The sequence below is a fragment of the Kogia breviceps genome, chromosome 13, assembly GCF_026419965.1.
Source record: "Kogia breviceps isolate mKogBre1 chromosome 13, mKogBre1 haplotype 1, whole genome shotgun sequence".
In the NCBI taxonomy this organism is placed as follows: domain Eukaryota; kingdom Metazoa; phylum Chordata; class Mammalia; order Artiodactyla; family Physeteridae; genus Kogia; species Kogia breviceps.
In genome coordinates, this window is record NC_081322.1 from 62,025,386 (window position 1) to 62,042,821 (window position 17,436).

The 17,436-nt window shown below is 40.4% G+C and overlaps 2 pseudogenes; both read left to right on the forward strand.

Moving 5' to 3' along the window:
• Nucleotides 1-3,194, forward strand: part of LOC131767818 (small ribosomal subunit protein uS2B-like) — a 28,256-nt pseudogene extending 25,062 nt beyond the window's left edge.
• A 7,495-nt stretch (nt 3,195-10,689) lies between these two features.
• LOC136792373 (small ribosomal subunit protein eS12-like) lies at nt 10,690-11,173 on the forward strand (annotated as a pseudogene).
• Nucleotides 11,174-17,436: the final 6,263 nt, after the last annotated feature.

Sequence of the window (17,436 nt, forward strand, 5' to 3'; positions counted from 1 at the left end):
ACAGGCACCAAAGCTTCATGCAGGCAACAGTGGGGATTAGGGGTGGGCAGCAATGGTGGGTAAGGGAGGCTCAGAAATGGGCCATTAGCCGGGAGCTGATAGAGACTCTCAGGTCAAAGTGACATTAAGGAAGTGAATCCTTTAACTCTTATGTCCCCAAATCTCCTCTCTTCCTAGTTGTTTCCCCACCCTGGGAGAAGGCCAGTTATGAGACCAAATCCAAACAGGGACAAGATAATATAGTAGTCCAGGTCCCCTCCAGCCATGGAAAACAATGGAAACTCAGAGGACTAAGATGGGAGCTGTCCAGGATTAAGGTGAGGAGTACTCAGTGTTAGAGGCAGAGCTGGATCCTTCAAGCATTTCTTTTGGAAACTGAGCTTGGAAAAAAAAGAACAGGACCTAATCCCAAAGATTTGTGACTTGGATAACAATGTGGGAACCATGAGGTATTTGGATGGGTAGGAAGGAATGTGGCTTCCCTGGGTAGCTGGAAGAACATACAGTAACTTCTGAACACTGTCAAAACTCCTCATTCTGGTCCATGGTTAGTTCCTCTCCTTCCATGTCTCACTGCAACCCCAGAAGCCTACCAGATAATTCAGTACACTGATTTCTGGATTTCTCCCTTGACATGGATGCCAAGATGCTGATTTTTATTAAAAGAATTACAGTCAAGAAATACTGCCACATTTTCCTCAAATACCTGAATAACTTTAAGGTAGCAAGAGGCCACTAAGAGAACGGTTTTAGTCTCATTACACGTTGCATTAGGGAAGGTAAGAAGCGTATGTATGCCCCCCTCCCCAATTATTCTTAACTGAGGTCCTGTGTTGAACCTTTCTTTCAAAACTGCTGCAACACAAAAAAAGTGCTACCTCGCTTCATCCTCTTACCCTTCTTACCTTCCCTAGGCCTTTGTCAGCCTCACCTGGATTTCTCCTCAATGGCTTCCCTGACTCCAGTATTGCTACTCTCCAAGCCAAGCTGCATTTCTGCTAGACAGGTAAATTTCCTAAACCTCTGTGATGACCTATGTGGGAAAAGAATCTACAAAAGAGTGGATGTATGTATATGTATAACTGATTCACTTTTCTGTACAGCAGAAACTAACATGACATTGTAAATCAGCTATACTCCAATAAAAATTAAAAAACAAAATAACCGGCTTTGGGGAGGGACAATCATGGCGCTCCACCCTGGGAGAAGAAACTGACTTTATACATTTGGAGAAAGCAACTCAGTGTCTTGATTTTGTGTGATGACTCTGCATGACACAGCTAGTTTCATTACTGAGGCCTTTGGGCTCCAGCTGGCTCTACTAACAGGTATTCTGAAAAGGTTTTTTTAAGAAATTAACTCCATGGAATATTGAGGCCTGTCACCTCTCTGTTGGTTCTAATCTTTCTGACATGATTTTTCTTGCCAAGAGTATGCATGTCAGTTTTATATTCATCACTTTGGTTGAAAATGTTTGGAGCAGGAAAAGCAATTCTATGGCTGGGGCTTTCTAGGTGCATGGATTTCAGTGGCCTCAGATGGTTGCCACACCATAATTCCTGCAAAAGCTCCCAAGCTTCTTGTCCTTGAAGTTCCTTAAAAGCAAGCCTCAGAACCCTAGGAGATAATGTAAGCAATTGGTCAGCCTTCTACTGTCCACTCTTCTTGATCCTAAACTAAATTGGCATGATCTCATTTATTCTCCAACTTTTTATTGACAGCCTATTATGTATCAGGTTTACCCCCATGGAAAACACAGGGTAGTGAGAAAGTCAAATAACCAGACTGGCAATAAAGTAAAGCCTCATACATACCATGACAGGTGCAGTGTAGGTTAGGGCTCTGGGGCCAGACTGCATTTGAACTCTACTGGCTGTGTAATGTTGGCCAAGTAACTTAACATCTCTGTGTCTCAGTTTTGCTGTCTGTAAATGAAAATAATAATAGCACCGCCTTTCCACACTACCCAGACAGGGGTCCATATGGCTTGTTCTGCATTCTCACTGTAACTTAAAGGGAAGCTCTCACAATGTCCAGAGCCCTCGATGTCCTGAAAACCAAGGAGGAGGATGTCCTCATTCCTTGCAGCAGGAACCTACTTAGGTGGCACCAACCTTGACTCCCAAACGGAACAGTACGTCTACAAAAGGAAAAGTGATGGCATCTACGTCATAAATCTGAAGAGGACCTGGGAGAAGCTTCTGTTGGCAGCTCGTGCCACTGTTGCCATTGAAAACCCAGCTGATGTCAGTGTCATATCCTCCAGGAATACCGGCCAGCGAGCTGTTCTGAAGTTTGCTGCTGTCCCTGGAGCCACTCCTGTTGCTGGCCGCTTCACTCCTGGAACCTTCACTAACCAGATCCAGGCGGCCTTCTGGGAGCCAATCCTTCTGGTGGTTATTGACCCCAGGCCTGACCACCAGCCTCTCACAGAGGCTTCTTACGTTAACCTGCCTACCATTGCTCTGTGTAACACAGACTCTTCTCTGCGTTATGTGGACATTGCCATCCTGTGCAACAACAAGGGAGCTCGCTCAGTGGGTCTGATGTGGTGGATGCTTGCCCGGGAAGTGCTGCACGTGCGTGGCACCATCTCCTGTGAACACCCATGGGAGATCATGCCTGATCTCTACTTCTACAGAGGTCCTGAAGAGGTTGACAAGGAAGAGCAGGCGGCAGCTGAGAAGGCTGTGACCCAGGAGGAGTTTCAGGGTAAATGGCCCTCCCCACCTCCTGAGTTCATGCTCCTCAGCCTGAGGTGGCGGACAGGTCCGAAGGTGTGCAGGTGCCCTCTGTGCCTGTTCTGCAGCTCCCACAGCTCAGGCCACTGAGTGGGTAGGAACAGCCACTGGGGGTCTTGAGCTGCTCTTCCACAAACTCAAAGTGGAAACAGGTTGATGGAAAATAAACAGTTTCTAAAGAAAGAAAATAGCACCTAATTTATAGGATTATCTTGAAAGTTAATTGAAATGATGTAAGAAAAGTGTTTAGAGCAATACCTGGCACAAAGGAAGTACTCAGTAAATATCAGCTAATATATTCCAGCCCAGTGGAAAGGTGGGGTGCAATGAAACAGAGCATAGGCCAGCTGGTTATCGTTGGTACAGACTAGTACATATGAGAGTTTGATAGCCGGAGTCCACTTTGACTGGTCATGGCATCTGTCCTGATTGGTCAGTATGTCCATTTTGATTGGTGGGGAATTAATTGTGCTGTATGGTTTGTTTATTTATATCATCCCAGAGTCTAAATCATTGGTCCTGAAACATTAATATACACTAGAATAAGTGGAATGCTTGCTAAAAATGTGGTTTCTTGGACCCCAGCCCAGAGAGTTTGATTCAGTTAACATGGAGTGGACCCAGAAATATCTTATACAAGCACTGCAGGTCTGCTGTCTGAGAAACTCTGATTTGGAGGGTCAGGGAAGGTCATCTAGAAGAAGTAACATTTAAACCAAGATCTGAAATTCTAGTTCCTGTAGGCAAGGAGGTGGAGAGAGCAGAATGGAGTAGGAGATTATTCTTCTCAGGGGGAACATTGTGGGCAAAGGCACAGAAGTTAAGGGAGAGATGTTCAGAATGGCTGCAGTATTGAGTATCTTTGGCACAACAAATAGGAAGTCACTTCACATATTTTAAGGAAGGGTGATAGGATTGTATTCACACACCGGAAGAGCTTTGGTTTTGTGCAAAGGGGAGAAGTCCAGCAAGTCAGAGGCAGGAGGCCAGCCAGTGGGTTCGCTAGTGAAAACTGTTACCTTGACAGGTGACCTGTCTTCTGTCCTCACTCTTGCACTTGGCACTCTCCCTGACTCTCCTCTCTCCTTGACCCCCTGAACCTCTTTTGACTCGCTTAGCCACTCAGGTCTTACTGGTTTTCTTCACATCAGGTGTGGCCTCCCTGCTCCTGTCTCTGGCAAGAAAGATGCACCAGTCTCAGTGCCTGGTCACATGGGTGCCTGAGGAGGAGGAGAAAGAGGTTGGAGGTGACTCTAATGTAAGATGTGAGAGGGCAGGTCATGTCCATCTCTTTGTGGCTAGAGAAGTGGCAACGTGTAGCAATAGCATCTAGGGGAGTAGTATATAGTAGGTGCTCAGCAAATACTTGCTGAAAGGAGAGCTCTGTCTGCAACAGTGGACCCATCCGTAAATACCCGAGGGTAATTCTAACTGCTACAACCTTGTCATTGTCAATTAGGAGTCTTTTTTTTTTTTTGCGGTACATGGGCCTCTCACTGTTGTGGCCTCTCCCGTTGCGGAGCACAGGCTCCGGACGCACAGGCTCAGCGGCCATGGCTCACGGGCCCAGCCGCTCTGCGACATGTGGGATCTTCCCGGACCGTGGCACGAACCTGTAGCTCCTGCATCGGCAGGGGGACTCTCAACCACTGCGCCACCAGGGAAGCCTAGGAGTCATTTTAATTCATCCATTTGATCACACTTTCTTCTCTTTTTTTCTCCTTATTCTTTGCATATTTCCTAACAGGGAAAGGCAGTTGGACATCATTTTTTCATTAGTTAGTCAACCTCAGAATGTTGTTATTTTAGCGATGCATGTTATCCTGCTGTTATATCTTTGGCTTTTTGAAATTACTTTGCCAAAGCAGAGAAAGTACAAATCCTAGAAACCTGTTACTCTCTAAACTCACTTCATAAGCCAATCCAGAGTCATTTTCCACAATGGGATTGAGAAAGAAAGGTCAGTAAAGAAGCGTAGCACTTACTAGCTTACCCTTCAGATCCCATCCTTCAGCTAGCACTTTCGTGCAGGATCCCAGGAGGGCAAGACGTAGAGAATGGGGGTTAAATAAACTTCTAAAATGCTATAGTTTTCCAAGGGCCATGCTTTAAAACCCTGGGATTAGTCCCTGGAAAATCATTTATTCAATTATTAAGGCAAAGTAAAGTTATGGATAATGCTTTTTCCTCCACCTGACTGGATATTTGCTAAAGCTGAGTTGTACCCATTGACAATAGGGATTAGGAAGCTTCTGCTATTAAGTGCCAACTGTGTGTTTAATTGTTACTGAAAGAAAAATAGAATTTACTGGTAAAATGCAGAATTTGAAACAAAGTACCCTTTTTACTTTTGTAGGAATATGGATGCTAACCAAATGTGTCCGCATGGTTTCAATTAAGTGGAGGAATGTTAAATGTAAAGCTAAATTGATGAAAATAACCAAACTTTCTGACAAACCAATAAATTGGAGTCTAGAACTCATTGCCCATACTGTATGGCAGCCAGAGAAACATCGCTAGATCATCAATTTTTACTTAATTTTTTGAGTTAGTTTATACTTGAAAAGAAAAAAGGAGTGCTAGGCAAGTAATTTAAATTCTTCCCAGCTATAAACAGAATATGCACATTGGATGTGGACTTTATTCTTCACTCTATGCAATTGAACTGATTGTTTATTCTTTTAGCAATTTCCTCAGAGAAATTTTCGGAAACCTAAGACAAAGTTTTCAGGGAACTTTCATGTCAACATTTTGGCAAATGATCTGGCAAAATGCTAGTCACTGGACTATTTTTCTAAACTCCTCTGACTGCTCCATAGCAATCCTTAGTCTTTTAAAATAATGTTTTAATTTTCCTTCCCTCAAATTTTTTTACTCCTTCAAGTTGCCGTCATGGTGAGATGACAATGTTCTCAAAGAATTATGAGTTTGGAGAAAACTCTAAATTTCTTGCTGAAGACAGGATAAAAATTACACATAATCTAACTCTGTGCACATTTCTGCATATGTCAGAAATTTCTAGTATAGAAACTTACCTCTGAATAGGTCTTTTTATTTTGTGGGTAATGGCAGGAAAGAAAGTTTAAACAAAAAAAAATGTGGAAGCTAGGGCCATCATCTTTACTGTTGTGATCTTCGTGTGATGTGAAATGCGCACTCCTCGCTGAATCATGGCCCGGAAACCCTCTCCCCACACCTCGGTCCCCATCGCCCTACAGGTTCAGAGGCCTCCTGAGATCCTCTTGCTTAGAAAGTAGAACTGCCGCCAAATGTAGGGCGGAGTCTCTTGGTTTTCATGGCCCTGGCTCAGGTTCAGAGATTGCCAGATGGACCCTGTGTTCTAATTTGGTGAATTCCCAGCCAAGAGCCTATTCACAACCTATTTTATACTGTAATTTTAACAACAGTTTTTTTTTTTAATTAGATGATCATTCAGCACATGTTTTTGGTGACCACTCAATAAGTGTTATTTTTGCCAAATTACTTTTTGGGCACTGTCATGAAATGGCTCCTTTAAATGCTTTCAGATCAAGTTTTCAAACCATTTTTTTCAAACTCACCCAAAATTTTAAATCAGACATAATTAAATATATTACATATTTACATTAGACTCTATTTCAAATTTTCACTACCTATTTAAATGGCATCCAGAGGGGGAAAATAAAGTAATCTTGTTTGAGAGCAGGTAACACAGTTTTCCCTAAATTTACCTTTGGATCTAGTTGTTTCTAATGGTTCTGACTTTACTCAATTAATATTGCTGCTACCACCCCATTAGCTGCTATATTTAATATGTATTAAGACGCTCTATTGATAATAACGTATTTGAGCGTTTTATCTAATGATAACCATCCAAAAGTTGTATCATCTGCACATTTGACTAGCTTAAACCTCTAAGGTATTCATTCACATCACAGATAAAAATGTTGTACATTTGAGTCCCGTGATGAGCCACTGAACATCTCCCTCCAAGTTCAGCTGATCTGAAAATTCTTACTGTGCATTCTCTGCTCAGCCTTGGGATGCAAAGATAAAGAATATTACATGGTCTCTGCCCTATTTAGAGTTCAGTAGGCATGATAGTAATGCACTGATTGATAAATATATTCCAGACAGCTATGAATCCATTTAATGTTGTATTCCTTAGGTCACATTCCTGATTCTTTCAATTTATTAAGTGGCTTCTATATATCAGGCAATATGATAGGTCTTGGGAAAAACATAAAATATGGTCTGTGATCTACAAATTTATCCTGAAAGACTGTATCAAGGGTTTTGCTATAATCAGTATCCACTATGCCAGTTGATTTAGGATAGTTTCCACCATGTGGCTTTACTAAAGTCAGATAGCCATGGCTTGTAGAGAGCAAGCTAGCTCTCAAGTTTAGGATGGTACCTGAGGCTTTCTGATACTCTGGCTCCTTAGACATCCCTTTGACTTTATCAACCTCTTTTGTAGGTTTTATATTTTTCTTATTACTTTATTTTTAGAAAACTCCATCGTATATTTGTATTTTTTAATATATAAATTTATTTATTTAAGTTATTTATTTTATTTATTGATTTTTGGCTGCGTTGGGTTCATTGCTGCGCACGGGCTTTCTCTAGTTGCAGCGAGCGGGTCTACTCTTCATTGTGGTGTGCGGGCTTCTTATTGTGGTGGCTTCTCTTGTTGCTGAGCACGGGCTCTAGGCACGCACGCTTCAGTAGTCATGGCACGCAGGCTCAGTAGTTGTGGCTTGAGGGCTGTAGAGCACAGGCTCAGCAGTTGTGGCGCATGGGCTTAGTTGCTCCGAGGCATGTGGGATCTTCCCAGACCAGGGCTCGAACCCGTGTCCCCTGCATTAGCAGGCAGATTCTTAACCACTGTGCCACCAGGGAAGTCCTGTATATTTGTATTTCTCATTCATCCTTTCTTCTCTAGTCTTTCAAAACTCCCTGCTCTCCACTTCTATCCAGGACTTCTCAATTTTCACACTAGTGTTCAACCTTAAGTCAATTTATCACCCATTCCAACATTAGTACATGGACATCTAATATGTCCATGTAAGGACATATGTAAGGACATCTAATAAATGTGTTGGGCATGATATTTATCAGTTGTTGTACATTATCACTCTCATTATACATTTGCTTTAAATATACCTGAGATCACTTTTGTCTCTAGCCAAAAGAAGTTGTCATGTGTAATATGGGGTAAGAAACGTTACTTTTTACAACACAGAATCAAGGCCTGATAAATGCAAGGTTATTATGAGGATGGTGGGGCAGTGTATTTCAAAGAGGGGTTTTCAGGAAGGTCTTAATGTAACATTCTGCACTAAAGAAATACCATTAAGCCCACTTCATCTAATTTTCCCTTCAAGGCCCATTTAGAGTACTTATGAACCTTCCTATCACAGCATAAGAGTTAATACAGTTTAGAAGCTTTTCCACTTGAGGGATGGTCATCCGTTTTATAATCCTTTAATTACAATTCTGTGCTGTCATTTTGGTGCAGAAGTGATAACATTCGGACCCAACAATCATTTATTATTGAGGGCCTATTGAGTATAGGTGTTCTGATAGGCACTTTCATAATAAATTTTTATTCTCTATTTCAACAAGTATATTATCTTGAGAACTTATTTTGTGTCAAGTTTGTGTACTATATGGAAGATTTGATATTTTGTCTAAAATCTTGGGAGAATCCTATTGAATTTGTAAAATATGAAGTTAAAGCCTCTAAGAAAGTTCTTTGTGTTTATTTTACCAAAATAATTGTGTGAAAGTTTTCCATATTCCAGAATCTTAGATACAGAACAACAACAAAACAAAATGAGAAACTTTTATTATAGGAATATTGTTAATATTTTTATTTGATTTTCTCAACAGAATACAGAATAAAGCAAAGATCATGTATGAGAGGAAATACATACATTTTTCCTTTTTACATTTTTTCTTTTATTTTTGTCTTTTTTTTGCTTGAAAGTCAAAATAATGTACAATGAATATAAATTTACATGTTTAATAATTTTGTATTTTATTTGAATTTTAATGTCAGTTTTCAAATTCAAACAATGGTTTGGATGAATCCAATTTATATATGAATGACTCAATTTTGGTCAGCAGGAAACTTGTGTAACTCACTTTTTGGTGGATTCCCTTATATTCACCTTTCAAAAGTGCTGACTTGTCAGTGTTGGTTAAATTCTAAAAAGAGATCAGCATGGAACTCAGAATAGGCTCACAACTCAGATAGAAAACCTTGTTCCTAGTTCTAATTTAGGCTGTAACATTAGCCATATTCTTTTGCTTCTACATATTTAGCACTGGTAAATTTCTATTGAATAACAATCTATAGGGATTCACTAAAAATAATTTTAATTTTAAGAAGTTTAAAATAATGATAATAAAAAACAACAGCAACATCAGTAATATTAGCTAATATTTATAAGGCAAATTGTTTTAAATATACCCTCTTTTTATCCTTAGAGCACTTTATGATTGTAGGTTATCAAAATTATCTCCATTTTGCAGCTGATGAAACTGAGGTTTCAAGAGGTTAAATATCTGCCATGTTCTTAATGCATATTTTATTGAGCCTCCTTTGGATCTTTCTCTCCATTTTATTTGTCTTGTATGAATATTACAGTGATAATAGATATACCTAAAAATCTAAAACCAGTTCTCATCACCATTGTTTGAAAGGTTTTGTGTAAATATGTGTGTGTGTGTGTGTGTGTGTGTGTATTCTTACAAATGCTTACCTAAATAGTGTATAGAATCTGAGATAACATAAAAATACTAAAGAAATGCTAGATTTGAAATCTGAGACTAAAAATAATATTGTTCAATTGTTAGTAGCATCAAAGAAGCATTTGAAAATAATATTATAGAAGGTTAAACAAATGGGAGAGGGTTTATAATCTCAGGCAGTTTATGAGATTTAGCGAGAAACCCATAGGGTCCTTGGGACAGCCTTTAGAAAATGCTTTTGCACAGGATGACCTCTTTTTTCTCCTTCGGGCTGTAACAAAGGGCATTTTGTTAATAGAGCAATTTATGTCAAATCCTTTTTTGAGCCCAGGAAGACCAGATTTTTTCTCCCAGGTTGTATTTCTCTCATCCTTCTAAGGCCAAGGTTTGAAAAAAATCTCTAAAAGCAAGATTCAATAAATACATGGGCTTGCTAGAAATATTTAGTCACTTGGTCTTGTGATTGCGGCAAATCATTCACTTGAGCAGAACCCAAAGGGGTTGTATTTCCCGTTATGGGAAATACAATCTGGGTAAGATGGAGAAGGTTCTTTAAGGGGAGAGGTTTGTGGGTCACTTCAAAGTTACGCATGCTTACCTAGGGTTCTCTCCTTGCGGAAACTCTGTTAGCATCAGCATCCATATTTCTATTTTTAGTTTAGAATGCTCATTTCTCCTCCCCACTCAGCCCTCCCTTCCTGTTTTGTTTTGTTTTGTTTTTTTCTGATAGTTTTGCAGACTCAAAATGCCTCTCTCGGGACACAGTGCAGAGGTCTGGGATGTGATGCTGAACCACCAGCAGTGATTTAGAACAATCAAGACCCCCTGGATGTATTTTTATACTTTACCAGCAGTTTGATAACTAAGGACTATAAACTTTGAACGGTGATTCCAAGTCCCCATAGACTGTCAGGCTTACAGTTCACCTTCCACACTATTTTATAGAGAATGACACTAGCTCCTGCCTTTTAAAAAAAAGTAACTTCTGGTTCATTAGAAATATTGAAACCTGGTATGTTATAAATGTTGAAAAACTATGATGGTTGACAGTATTCTTATGTATAAATTCCTTTTTAGGATGACCTTTCCTTATTTGTTACTTACAGTAGCAAATAATCCGCCCAAATAAGTTATTTGAATGTACATATCCATCACATAAAACCCATTAAAAAACTCATCATAGCTCTTTCCCTGCCACCGCAGAGTCGCGCGGAGGCGGAGGCGCGGGTGCGCTCAAGATTCAGCTCCACCTGTAACCCACCGCCATGGCCAAGAAAGGCATTGCTACTGGGGGTGTAATGGAGTAATACTGCTCTGGAAGAGGTGCTAAGGCCCGCTTTCATCCACGATGGCCTAACACATGGAATTCGTGAAGCTGCCAAAGCCTTAGGCAAGCGCCAAGCCCATCTCTGTGCGCTTGCATCCAACTGTGATGAGCCTATGTATGTCAAGTTGGTGGAGGCCCTTTGTGCTGAGCACCAAATCAACCTGATTAAGGTTGATGACAAGAAACTAGGGCAATGGGTTAGGCCTCTGTAAAACTGACAGAGAGAGAAAACCCCGTAAAGTGGTTGGTTGCAGTTGTGTGGTGGTTAAGGACTATGGCAAAGAGTCTCAGGCCAAGGATGTCATCGAGGAGTATGTCAAATGCAAGAAATGATCAAATAAAAAAACTGGGCTCTTGTTCCTCAAAAAACAAACAAACACACATAAAAACTCGTCATATCCTTTTGGTATAGAGTGGGAATATCTTTTCTCATGCAAAAAAAAAAAATGGATTCTATGTTGATTTTTAAAATTTAACAAACATTCACTGAGAATTGGCTAAATGCCTTGTACTCTGCTAAGTGCTGGAGAGTAAAAACCAACAGCTCCTGTAGTCAAGAAGTTTCCAGGCTAGAATATTTCATTTCCACAAAAGTAGTGGTATGTTATTAAGATTACATTAAATATTATAACCAAAAAAAGACAGTGATTTTCAAGATACGTTCTTAGTGGAACTACTGTTTAAACTGCAGTGTATGAATAGGCTATACTGCGAGGAAGTGTTCTGCAGTCAAGGAAGTTTGGAAAATGGTGATTAGGCAAATTTCAATCGGATTCTTTTTGTGCCCTTCCTCCAGGAGGTGGGATGGTGATCAGCATCCCCAATTTACCCGAGCTCAGAATTCTTAACCACATCCAGGAGCAGGGTCTTGTGGAAAACAATTTTTAACAATGAAATATTCATTTTTAATAACTTTAAAACTTTTGTTAAAGGACACTTGCTGAACTAGAAAGTTCCAAGTGACAGTTCTCAGGGCACTGAAAGATCTGCTGCGTGACAGTTTGCTTTCATGGTTGGAGAACGCCCTGAGCCTGTCAACTGCTTACCTGAAATGCTGCTCCTCAGAAAATCCCAGCTCCTGCCTTGCCTTGTTTCCTCAGCCATCCCATAGTCCTCCGATGATAAGAGATGGGAAAAATCGAAAGGGAGTAACCAGGAACGTCACAGAGCGGTGGTAGGTGCACTGACACGAGGGCAAATTCCTTGGTTTGATTTGGAGAGCAGCTGGGTCAGGCATCACCTATGAATCTCCTGGGGTAACTCAGCTCCATGACTCTTTCATAAACCTGAGTATTTATTTTACCAAGTGAGATGTTTCTCCGAGGCTTTGTTTATATACAGGGATAGTGGAGGCAGCTGTGAGGGACGTGGCCACGATATTCCAGGCACCAGCCCTGCTCTTGGATTTTCCTTGAACACAGACGCCTGTTTTAGGGGAGATTTCCAGTGGTGCTTTATAGCTTTCAAAGTGCTTTTACGTAGTTCATTGCATTTGATCCTTTTATGAACCCCCTGAATTAGCGTGGCAGGAATCCTTTCCACTTTAGAGATGAGCAATTTAGGTTTAGAGATGAAAGCACTTGCCTAGAGTTACATGCTAAGGAAATAACCAAATCAGCATTAGTCAAGAAGCACCTTGGGATTTAGTAGGTCGATGTGGCCAGAGATTCTGCCTTCCTAACAGCCTCCTAGGTGATTCTGATATGGCTGGTTCCCGCTAGACCATACTTTTGATAGCAAGGATCTAACCTAATTGCCTTACATAAGTAAAAATTAGTTGAAAACGTATGGGCAATTTAATTCCAAAAAGCCATCTTACCAAGATGTCACTTGAGTAACTCTGACTCATGATGGCACTAGATGTGTCTCTGTGGTCACTTAGCTATGCTGCTCATTCCTGTGGCCAGGGATGCTCCTGCGCTATGCTTTGCATTGAACACAGTCTTTTCTTTTTTTTTTTTTTTTCTTTTTTGCGGTACGTGGGCCTCTCACTGCTGTGGCCTCTCCCGTTGCGGAGCACAGGCTCCGGACGCTCAGGCTCAGCGGCCATGGCTCACGGGCCCAGCCGCTCCGCGGCACGTGGGATCTTCCCAGACCACGGCACGAACCCGTGTCCCCTGCATCGGCAGGCGGACTCTCAACCACTGCGCCACGAGGGAAGGCCTGAACACTCTCTTTTCTATTTCACATTCTTTATTCATATCTGTCCATCTATCTCCCATGTTTAAATAGTTGATCTCATCTTTCTCCTAATTTGGATCCATCTAATTTGTCAACATTCAAAATATATCTTTACCAAGAATTTCCCCCAATTGAATTAAACCATCCAATCCGTATCTCGGGGACTCAATTAATGAATCTCTACAAATATGATACATATTAAATTTTTTTGGTAGCCTATAATATATTCTATGTAATACACACGTTTGTATAGAGTAATATTTACTATAAGGAAAGAATAGAGTTTTAAAAATATCTTTATTGGAGTATAATTGCTTTACAATGGTGTGTTAGTTTCTGCTGTATAACAAAGTGAATCAGCTGTATGTATACATATGTCCTCATATCCCCTCCCTCTTGCATCTCCCTCCTACCCTCCATATCCCACCCCTCTAGGTGGTCACAAAGCACCGAGCTGATCTCCCTGTGCTATGCGGCTGCTTCCCACTAGCTATCTGTTTTACATTTGGTAGTGTATGTATGTCAATACTACTCTCTCACTGCACCCCAGCTTACCGTTCCCCCTCCCCGTGTCCTCAAGTCCATTCTCTACATCTGCTTCTTTATTCCTGTCCTACCCCTAGGTTCATCAGAACCATTTTTTTTTTTAGATTCCATATATATGTGTAGCATTCAGTACTTGTTTTTCTTTCTGACTTACTTCACTCTGTATGACAGACTCTAGGTCCATCCACCTCACTACAAATAACTCAATTTCGTTTCCTTTTATGGCTAAGTAATATTCCATTGTATATATGTGCCACATCTTCTTTATCCATTCATCTGTCGATGGACACTTAGGTTGATTCCATGTCCTGGCTATTGTAAATAGTGCTGCAATGAACATTGGGGTACATGTGTCTTTTTGAATTATGGTTTTCTCAGGGTATATGCCCAGTAGTGGGATTGCTGGGTCATATGATAATTCTATTTTTAGTTTTTTAAGGAACTTCCATACTGTTCTCCATAGTGGATGTATCAATTTACATTCCCATCAATAGTGCAAGAGGGTTCCCTTTTCTCCACACCCTCTCCAGCATTTATTGTTTGTAGATTTTTTGATGATGGCCATTCTGACCAGTGTGAGGTGATACCTCATTGTGGTTTTGATTTGCATTTCTCTAATGATTAGTGATGTTGAGCATTCTTTCATGTGTTTTTTGGCAATCTGTATGTCTTTAGAGAAATGTCTGTTTAGGTCTTCAGCCCATTTTTGGATTGGGTTGTTTGTTTTGTTTTGTTTTTGTTTTTTTGGTTTGTTTTCTTTCAGGAGGATAATGTGGTAATATATTTCATAAGGCAGAAGAAAACATATTCCTTGACACAAAAATTCCATTATTATTTTATTTATGTATTTATTTTGCGGGCCTCTCACTGTTGTGGCCTCTCCCATTGTGGAGCGCAGGCTCCGGATGCGCAGGCTCAGCGGCCATGGCTCATGGGCCTAGCCTCTCCACGGCATGTGGATCTTCCCAGACGGGGGCACAAACCCGTGTCCCCTGCATCAGAAGGCAGACTCTCAACCACTGCTCCACCAGGGAAGCCCAAAAATTCCATTATTTTTAAGGAAGCAATCAGTTATACAAATGATTTCTTTTTTCACACGCACACACTGTATTTTATTTTTACAAGAGATAAATAAACTGACACCGAGCGTTGTAAATAGATGACCACAGCAAAAGCAACAATGATTGCAGTTACCAAACATGAAACATACTCATACTATGTCATAATATTGACCTTCAGTCCAGTAATCCTCCACTGTAACAGCTCCTTTACTTTGCAGTGAAAATTGATTTGTATAATTTTTGCCTCTGAGTCCTTGTGGGATATTTTTTAAATTCAAACAGAAAGTCACAAAAGTTATAATCATCCTCATCAGTTCACTCAGTCCCATGTAATTAATTTTTTTAATGTTGATCTTTTGTTAGCACGTTTATGAATTCATCAGTTTTTCATTAGAGTTCTGAAAATGCGTATTCATTCAGTTCAGCAGTATAGTCAGTTACCAGAAACTTGTACTTGTCAGAGTCTTTTCCATGAATTCCTTGAAGATGAAACCCTTTTATAGGAACATTTTTGCAAAAGCATCGGAGTACACCCAGAACTGTCTGTAAATGACAAAAGACTTAAAAATGACCATGGTTAAAGATTTGATGAAAGTTCATAATAATGCAATTGACAAGGAAATTTAGTTATTTCTGAGATATACATTTTAGAGTAATAACTAGAATTATGACTTATAACATTATACCAGAACATATAAGATTTTTAGAAATTTCATGTAATGTCTGAAACGTTTATATTAACATATTTCCATACAAATAACCCAAAGAAAGTTTAGTATTAGGTTTTTTTGTTGTTTGTTTGTTTATACAGCAGGTTCTTATTAGTCATCAATTTTATACACATCAGTGTATACATGCCAATCCCAATTGCCCAATTCAACACACCACCATCCTCACCCCACCGCGGTTTTCCCCCCTTGGTGACCATACGTTTGTTCTCTACATCTGTGTCTCAACTTCTGCCCTGCAAACCAGCTCATCTGTACCATTTTTTCTAGGTTCCACATACATGCGTTAATATACGATATTTGTTTTTCTCTTTCTGACTTACTTCACTCTGTATGACAGTCTCTAGATCCATCCACATCTCAATAAATGACTCAATTTCATTTCTTTTTATGGATGTGCAATATTCCATTGTATATATGTGCCAAATCTTCTTTATCCATTCGTCTGTCAATGGGCATTTAGGTTGCTTCCACGACCTGGCTATTGTAAATGGTGCTGGAATGAACATTGGGATGCATGTGTCTTTTTGAATTATGGTTTTCACTGGGTATATGCCCAGTAGTGGGATTTCTGGTAATTCTATTTTTAGTTTTTTAAGGAACCTCCATACTGTTCTCCATAGTGGCTGTATCAATTTACATTCCCACCAACAGTGCAAGAGGGTTCCCTTTTCTCCATACCCTCTCCAGCATTTGTTTTTGTAGATTTTCTGATGATGCCCATTCTAACTGGTGTGAGGTGATACCTCACTGTAGTTTTTATTTGCATTTCTTTAATAATTAGTGACATTGAGAAGCTTTTCATGTGCTTCTTGGCCATCTGTATGTCTTCTTTGGATAAATGTCTATTTCGGTCTTCTGCCCATTTTTGGATTGGGTTGTTTGTTTCTTTAATATTGAGCTGCATGAGCTATTTATATATTTTGGAGGTTAATCCTTTGTCCACTGATTCATTTGCAAATATTATCTCCCATTCTAAGGGTTATCTTCTTGTCTTCTTTATGGTTTCCTTTGCTGTGCAAAAACTTAAGTTTCATTAGGTCCCATTTGTTTATTTTTGTTTTTATTTGTATTTCTCTAGGAGGTGGATCAAAAAGGATCTTGCTGTGATTTATGTCATAGAGTTTTCTTCCTATGTTTTCCTCTAAGAGTTTTATAGTGTCTGGCTTTACATTTAGGTCTTTAATCCATTTTGAGTTTATTTTTTGTGTATGATGTTAGGAAGTGTTCTAATTTCATTTTTTTAATGTAGCTGTCCAGCTTTCCCAGCCTCACCTCTTGAAGAGGCTGTCTATTCTCCACTGTATATTCTTGCCTCCTTTATCAAAGATAAGATGACCATATGTGCATGGGTTTATCTCTGGGCTTTCTAGTCTTTTTTTTTTTTTTTTTTTTTTTGTGGTACGCGGGCCTCTCACTGTTGTGGCCTCTCCCGTTGTGGAGCACAGGCTCCAGATGTGCAGGCTCAGCGAATGGCTCACGGGCCCAGCCGCTTGGCGGCATGTGGGATCTTCCTGGACCAGGGCACAAACCCGCATCCCCTGCATCAGCAGGCGGAGTCTCAACTACTGCGCCACCAGGGAAGCCCTGGGCTTTCTATTCCATTCCATTGATCTATATTTCTGTTTTTGTGCCAGTACTATACTGTCTTGATTACTGTAGCTTTGTAGTAGTCTGAAGTCAGGGAGCCTGATTCCTCCAGCTTTGTTTTTCTTTCTCAAGATTGTGCTGGGGGCTTCCCTGGTGGCGCAGTGGTTGAGAATCCACCTGCCGATGCAGGGAACACGGGTTCGTGCCCCGGTCCGGGAAGATCCCACATGCCGCGGAGCGGCTGGGCCCGTGAGCCATGGCCGCTGAGCCTGCGTGTCCGGAGCCTGTGCTCTGCAACGGGAGAGGCCACAACAGTGAGAGGCCCGCCTAGCACAAAAAAAAAAAAAAAAAAAAAAAAAAAAAGATTGTGCTGGCTATTTGGGGTCTTTGGTGTTTCCATACAAACTAAAATTTTTTTGTTCTTGTTCTGTGAAAAATGCCATTGGTGGTTTGATAGGGATTAAATTGAATCTGTAGATTTATTTGCATAGTATAGTCATTTTCACAGTATTGATTCTTCCAAT